Raw genomic sequence first — 8,140 nt, 5'->3', positions numbered from 1 at the left:
TGTACCAGAAGGAAACCTTTATTTTCTGATATTATGGTATGAAATGTTATTGATAAGTGGCTGTGGCTTCATTTGTGACTGAAATGTATCATTGGTTTGCAATGGAATGCAAATGCTCAAGGAGCCTTGGGGAAAAGGGGTGAACACTTATCTTTCGCCTGCATGGCGCTTGTTACAAAAGGTGGGGTGACACAAAATTACTTGCATTCTATAGCCAATAAAAGATGTGAATCTGGACTATTTCCAAAAAAGGGATCCTGGAATAATGAGACACAGAGACAATAGTTGAGAAAGCATAGTCCTTGTTGGCACAGGATACAATTACTTCTGGGGTATGACTCTTCAGGATACAGTTCAACATCACTTCAAATTAAGAAGTCTTACAACACCAGATTGAAGTCCAACAGGTATGTTACGAATCACTAGCTTTTGGAGCACAGCTCCTTCCTCAGGTGATTAATCAATTCTACTTGATTCATAGTTATTCGTATCGCGTAGGTCAAGCGCAACTGAGGACCGACCCTAATGTTAGAAATTAAGAATTGGAACCTTAGAGTATTTAATTAGAAGGGTTTTGTCCCTCAAAAAACTGAAAATCTTCTAACTCGTTGGGGCATTCTGAAGTTGTCAAAAAATAAAGGCTTGCATTTATGTAGTATTATTCAAAGCCTCTTATGTCCCAAAAAACTACATTGAAAATTAAATTACTTTTTGAAGTGTTGTAATGTAGGGAAGTCACAAAATAAATTGAATTGTTTCTTTCAGGTTTCAGTCCACATCAATGCAGCATGGAGAAGCATCAGCGCTGATGTCATGTGCATGTACCTGTAATAAAAAATATTTTTAAAGAGTCCTTGAAACTATACATCACTTCAAGTAAAATGCTGTGTTCCAATTCTAGCTACGGATTTGATTCACATAAAACGTCATAATAAATTAACCTTTCCTTAGTCTGAAACTACAGTCGATCAGTAAGTTTTTTCCAAAACATACCTTGGGAGAGACCAGGAGCATACCATACTATATTCAGAATAATTCATCAGTGAAAGGATCTACACAGCAGTTGTCACAAAAATAAATGACCCACTCCATTATAAATTCTTACCTCCATATTTATAATGACCTTCAGTGATACAAACTTGACATGTTGTAATTACACAGCCCTTCTGCAGCAGGGCTTTACATACATTGTTCAAGGAATCCAACACCTGGAAATGTTTAAGCCTGGGAACATCATCTGGCGTCTGTTAGCAGCTATAGTTTCATACCTGCCATGTGAGAGACATTTCCATGACCTAATAATAATAATAACTTATTGTCACAAGTAGGCTTCAATGAAGTTACTGTGAAGAGCCCCTAGTCGCCACATTCCGGCGCTTGTTCGGGGAGGCCAGTACCTGCCTCTTACAAAGCAGGACTTGCCCCATATAAAGCAAAGGCAATGCAAACGGCAGGAACATCCTGTATTAACTGTTTGCACCTACGTACATCACCATAGTACTGGAACCTAGAGAAATTAAGCAGCCTCAAAATGGGAGGAAGTGGATGGATGAGTGAGGGAAAGAAATTCAAGCCAAATAAATAACCTGGATTCTCAAAGGCCGGGAAAGTCAAATAAAAATTTTGACCTGCTCCGAGAGCTTGAGGTGTTGGGCATCAGCCTCCTTGGCAACCAGAAACATAGATGTGGCTACATTGGGGTTTGTCCCTACCTCATTTGGGCAAATTAGGTGTCCTCCCTCTGATCGCCAAACACCTGGTAATATCAGCAACTGATATGTCAGCAACCGATAGTACCAGTAGGCAGAAGGATCCTTACATCTGTTTTCACTGTCACTGTAAATCAGTTTTATACAAGCCTTTTTGCCGGGACCCATTTTTACCAACTGGCCATCCTTCGGGACCCACGCCGGCCGACCTTCGCGACCCACCATTTTCTCTTACCTTGAATGCGAGAGGTGGGCCTAGGCTCATATTCTACAGTCTAGAATAGCGAAGAATGAGAAATGACCTCATTTAAATAGGCATTATTCTCTCAGGATTCTACAGAGCAGATGCAGAATGTAAGTTTTCCTCAGATGAGTGGTTTACAGCCTGGGGATATAGTCTGCAAATTACAATGCGACGATTTTAGACATAGATGAGGAGGAATTATTTAACTCAAAGAATTGTGAATCTTTTTAATCTCTAAAATTCACTATCAAAGAGAGTTCAGCAGGCTTAGCCATTGAGCATATTCAGGAACGCGGAATTGAATTTTAAAAATAAATTTTCTCCTGGGTCAGCGCACTGACGTCAGGAGGAGGCGATTTTTCTCTCTGGGCATGCGCACTGATGAGCGGGCATGCATGCGCAGCGCGCCCGCATTTTTTAAGCCGGTCACAGCCGTCATTTTTAAAGGCGCTCGCAGCCGTTGGATGGCTCCGCGACCCTCCCGACATCCGCCCGTGACTCACCCGCAGGCCGTGACCCCCACTTTGAAAATGCCAACTATAAATTGTTTCTCCTCGTTTCTTCTTGACTCCTTTCTCTCTCTTCCCCACCCCCCCCCCCCATTATAAATTGTGTCTGCCTTTATGAAGGCAACCTTTCACTGTAATTACACCTCCAGCCAGTGATGCTGCTGCTTATGGGGTGGCAAGTTTACATAGACAATTCTCACTATAAATATAAATGAACTGATCATTAAAAATAAGTAGGTGGCCTTAGCCTCACTGGTGGAAGACGGATTCTTATGGGCTGGAGGTCGATTACACCGCCAAGCACCTCGGCATGACTTGATGGATTTTTACATCTTGAGAAGGTCAAGTTTTTTTAAAATTCCTTTATCAGAGTTATAAGGCCAAAGTGTAGATTGGACAGGGGCAAACCCCTAAATCCATCTGCTTGCCTGCTTCAAAAAACAATTCAAATTGAATCTAATTCATGGTCCCCACAAGAGAGACATATCAGATCCAGGCATTACACATGACCTTACGCTCAATCTTAGCCAAAATGCCGAGAAGCGTTACCGTGAGAGGGTCAGCGAGAAGGATTTTACTGCAGATGGCAGCAGTTTATATTGTACTTTAGAGAGCTGGTCACTGTTACACAGGTGTGAGAGAGGAAACTCTTGCTGTTTGATTGTTATTGTGTTTTTGTACGTTTTGCATTAAAATTGTTAAAAAGTTTTAATAAAAGTATTTCCAAAGAAATATTTAAGTAGGTATGATGCAAGATTTTAATAAACAGATTTAATATACGGTCATTGCAGTAACTCGTCAAGTTTCATTAGATGGCACTTTCCAAACCCACAACTTCCACCATCTAGAAGGACATGAGCAGCAGATACCTGGGAACTCCACCACCTGGATGTTCCCCTCCAAGTCACTCACTATGAATATATTGCCGTTTGGAATATATTGCCATTCCTTCACTGTCACTGGGTCAGAATCCTGGAACTCCCTCCCTAAACAGCACAGTGGGTGTACCTATACCTCAGGGACTGCAGCGGCTCAAGAAGGCAGCTCACCACCACCCTCTGAAGGGTCTAACCAGCGACACCCATATCCCCTAAATGAACTTTAAAAATAAGCAAAAGCAACCATTATATAACATTCAAAAGCCAAATACAAAATGCCATTTATAAGTAGTGCATAGGCAAAACACAGGGATGATCGAAATCCGAAATAAAAACAGAAAATGCTGGAATACTCAGCAGGCCCGACACTGCTCAGTTATAAATTGGCTCCGGAAGCAAAGACACACTGATATTAGTTAAAAATGTAATTCAGTTAACTTTTGACTTGTCAATTCTGAAATAGTGTAATTAAAGAAATCAATAGGGCAGCGTGGTGATGCAGTGATTAACACTTCTGCCTCACTGAGGTCCCAGATTCAATCTCGGCTCTGGGTCACTGTCCTTGTGGAGTTTGCACATTCTCCCCGTATTTGCGCGGGTTTCACCCCCACAACCCAAAGATGTTCAGGGTAGGTGGATTGGCCACGCTACATTGCCCCTTAATTGGAAAAAGTGAATTGGGTACTTGTGGTAGTCACCACTGTTTGTATAATACGTGTATTAGAGGTAATATGGTAAGGCTCCTGTAGTACAGGTACGGGGGTAGATCCCTGCATGCTGGGTCCGCCCAGTAGGCGGAGTATAAATGTGTGTGCACACCGAGCTGCTACCATTTCTAGTAGCAGCTGCAGGAGGCAACACATCTCTGCTTAATAAAGCCTTGATTCGGCGCCATGTTGGACGGTGCCTCAGGACTCCTGCTCGTCGAACACCTCATCTGGCCGCTCATCACCTGCCACCGCCGCCGACCAGCCCGGGGCCTACCAACACCAGCCGCAGCTCACATCCATCACGCTCGACCAGTCCCGGCCGCACAACCTCGCAACCGCGACAACGACGATGAAGTTGATGGGCACGAGACATCCTGCCTTCTGGACTCCGGGAGCATGGAAAGCTTCATCCACCCCGTTACGGTAAGGCGCTGCTCCATCGCGGTACACCCAGTTCCCCAAAGAATCTCCCTGGCCTCCGGATCCCACTCCGTGAAAATCCGGGGGTACTGTATCGCCACCTTCACCGTCCAGGGCATAGAGTTCAGCAACTTCCGGCTCCACATCCTCCCCAACCTCTGCGCTGCCCTGTTACTCGGCCTGGACTTCCATTGCAACCTCCAAAGCCTAACTCTAAAATTCGGCGGACCCCTACCACCCCTCACCGTTTGCGGTCTCACGACCCTTAAGGTCGACCCACCTTCCCTGTTTGCAAACTTCCCCCCGGATTGCAAACCCATCGCCACCAGGAGCAGACGGTACAGTGCCAAGGACAGGACCTTTATCAGTTCGGAGGTCCAGCGGCTGCTGCGGGAAGGCACCATTCAGACCAGCAACAGCCCAAGTGGTAGTAGTGGAGAAACACAGGATGGTCATTGACTACAGTCAGACCATCAATCGGTACTCGCAGCTCGACGCGTACCCCCTCCCACGCATATCTGATATGGTCAATCAGATTGCACAGTACCGGATCTTTTCCACGGTGGACCTGAAATCTGTCTACTACCAGCTCCCCATCCGCAAGGCGGACCGCCAATACACTGCGTTCGAAGCAGACGGCCGCCTTTACCACTTCCTTAGGGCTCCCTTCGGCGTCACTAACGGGGTCTCAATCTTCCAACATGAGATGGACCGAATGGTTGACCGGTACGGGCTGCGGGCCACCTTCCCGCACCCAGATAACGTCACCATCTGCGGCCACGACGCCAAACTTTTCAAATATCTCCACACCGCTAAACCCCTGAACCACACGTACAATAAGGAGAAGTGCGTGTTCCGCACCAACCGCTTAGCCATCCTTGGCTATGTTGTGGAAAATGGAGTTCTCGAGCCCGACTCCGACCGCATGCGCCCCCTCATGGAACTCCCCCACTGCCCCAAGGCCATCAAACGATGCCCGAGGTGTTTCTCCTTATGCCCAGTGGGTCCCTAACTATGCGTACAAGGTCCGCCCACTCATCCACTCCTCAGTTTTACACCGGACGGCTGAGGCTCGCCAGGTCTTCAACCGTTTCAAGGCTGACATCGCCAAGGCCGCAATGCTCGCGGTCGACGAGACCCTCCCCTTTCAGGTCGAGAGCGATGCATCGGACGTCGCTCTGGCCGCCACCCTCAACCAGGCAGGCAGACCCGTGGCATTCTTTGCCCGCACCCTCCAAAATTCAAAACTCCGTCGAAAAAGAGGCCCAAGCCATCGTAGAAGCTGTGCAGCGCTGGAGGCATTACCTGGCCGGCAGGAGATTCACTCTCCTCACTGACCAATGGTTGGTTGCCTTCATGTTTAATAATACGCAGCGGGGCAAGATCAAAAATGATAAAATCTTAAGGTGGAGGATCGAGCTCTCCACCTACAATTACGAGATTTTGTATCGCCCCGGTAACGATGCCCTATCCCGAGGTACATGTGCCAGCGCACAAGTGGACCGACTCTGGGCCCTACACGATGGTCTCTGTCAGTTCTTTCACTTCATAAAGGTCCACAACCTGCCCTACTCCATTGCAGAGGCCAGGGCTGTCACCAGAGACTGCCAGGTCTGCGCGGATTGCAAACCGCACTTCTACTGGCCAGATCGCGTGCACCTGAAGGCCTCCCGCCCTTTTGAACGTCTCAGCATGGACTTCAAAGAGCCCCTCCGCTCCACCGACCGAAACACGTACTTCCTGAACGTGGTCGATGAATATTCCAGATTCCCCTTTGCCATCCCATATGACGTCTGCCATGGTCATTAAAGCACTCAACAGCATCTTCACCCTGTTCGGTTTCCCCGCTTAAGTCCACAGCGACCGGGGATCCTCCTTTATGAGTGATGAGCTACGTCAGTTCCTGCTCAGCAAGGGCATTGCCTCGAGCAGGGCGACCAGCTACAACCCCCAGGGAAACGGGCAGGTGGAGAGGGAGAATGGGGCGGTCTGGAAGGCCGTCCTGCTGGCCCTGAGGTCTAGAAATCTCCCGGTCTCCCACTGACAGGAGGTCCTCTCTGACGCGCTCCACTCCATCCGATCGCTACTCTGCACTGCAACTAATGAAACCCCCCCATGAACGTCTCCTTGCCTTCCCTAGGAAGTCCACCTCCGGGGTTTCGCTCCCAACGTGGCTGGCAGCTCCAAGACCCGTCCTCCTCCGCAAACACATGCGGCTCCACAAGGTGGACCAGTTGGTCGAAAGGGTACAGCTGCTGCATGCGAACCCGCAGTACGCCTACGTGGCGTACCCCGACGGCCGCCAGGACACAGTCTCCCTCAGGGACCTGGCACCAGCTGGATCCCCACCCACGGCCCCACACCACTCAACACCCTCCCCTCCGATTGACCCGGCGCCACCCACCCTCCCCCCAGCACACCTCACTACAGCCCCCGTCCCAGGACGATCCGTCCTCCCATAGGTTCCACCCGGGGATGAAGATGAGGACAACACGCTCCCGGAGTCACAGGCGACCAAGCCGGCGCCTGCATCACCACCGGACTGCGGCGCTCACAGCGGAGGATCAAGGCACCCGACCGGCTAAATTTGAAAATTTTCAAAAGACTGTAAACTTTAAATTCTCCCATATTTGTAAATAGTTTTTCCACCCCCCCCCGCTGGACTCTTTTTTAACAGGGGGTGAATGTGGTAGTCACCACTGTTTGTATACCTGTATTTGAACTAATGGGGTAAGGCTCCTGTACTACACGTACGGGGGTAGATCCCTGCCTGCTTGTTCCGCCCAATAGGCGGAGAATAAATGTGAGTGCACACCGAGCTGCTACCATTTCTAGTAGCAGCTGCAGGAGGCAACACATCTCTGCTTATAAAGCCTCGATTACTCTCTACTCTCGTCTCGTGGTAATTGACAGTGCATCAGTACTCTAAAAAAAAATTCAAGTAAAATAAAGAAATTAATAGCCTACAGTCCACAGAAGGCCAATGAGCATTATCACTCAAAACACAACAAATTCATTCATCACACCCCCACAACTCAAAAATGTGCAGGTAGGTGGATTGGCCACACTGAAATTGTCCCTTAATTAGAAAAGAGAGAATTGGGTACTTTAAATTTATTTTTTAAAAATACGTAGTAATTCCAAAGACTCATTTTGTAATCGTAAAACAAGAAGAAAGAGGATGGGCTGGACATACTAGGAGAGAAATAAGATTTAAGAACTCATATTTAGATTCAACTTCAACATGCGTAAAATGAGCTTTTACTTCAGCATATTGAGGAAACTTCTTGAGACAAATTGGGTGATATTTCCACCCGGTTCTCAGCGCACTTCCATATTAACATCGTGGGCCGAAGGGCCTGTACTGCGTTGTATCGTTCTATGTAACACTTACTTCGTCGAGCGGAAACCACAACCTCCGGCTGCCAACTTCAAAAGTGCCGCAAAAAAAACCTGGGTCCGAATGACCTGATTGACAAACGTCGGACTCGCCCCTTCCCCGTCTGCTCAGACAGGAGCGGACGCCGTAACCAGGGTTCGCCTCTTTGGACCAATAGGAACGGTCGGTCACGGCGGAATCGGTGATTGACGTCGGTGATAGCCAATGGTTTGACAGGGAAGGCGGGGAATGCGTATGACAGACAGTCGGTTTGCCCAATGGGGTAAGTGG

At 48.0% G+C, this 8,140-nt stretch overlaps 1 long non-coding RNA gene across 1 annotated transcript; it reads right to left on the bottom strand.

Annotated features, from left to right (window-relative positions):
• Positions 1-285: 285 nt before the first annotated feature.
• On the bottom strand, positions 286-8,138 carry LOC140395231 (uncharacterized). Its single transcript, XR_011936132.1, has 2 exons — positions 7,865-8,138; positions 286-825 (listed from the first exon to the last, which is right to left on the bottom strand). It is a non-coding gene; the product is annotated as an uncharacterized lncRNA (long non-coding RNA).
• Between the last annotated feature and the right edge of the window lie 2 nt (positions 8,139-8,140).

This window comes from Scyliorhinus torazame, chromosome 18, assembly GCF_047496885.1.
Source record: "Scyliorhinus torazame isolate Kashiwa2021f chromosome 18, sScyTor2.1, whole genome shotgun sequence".
Lineage (NCBI taxonomy): Eukaryota > Metazoa > Chordata > Chondrichthyes > Carcharhiniformes > Scyliorhinidae > Scyliorhinus > Scyliorhinus torazame.
The sequence above is the reverse complement of the archived record's forward strand: the minus strand, read 5'-3'. Positions and strand labels throughout refer to the sequence as shown.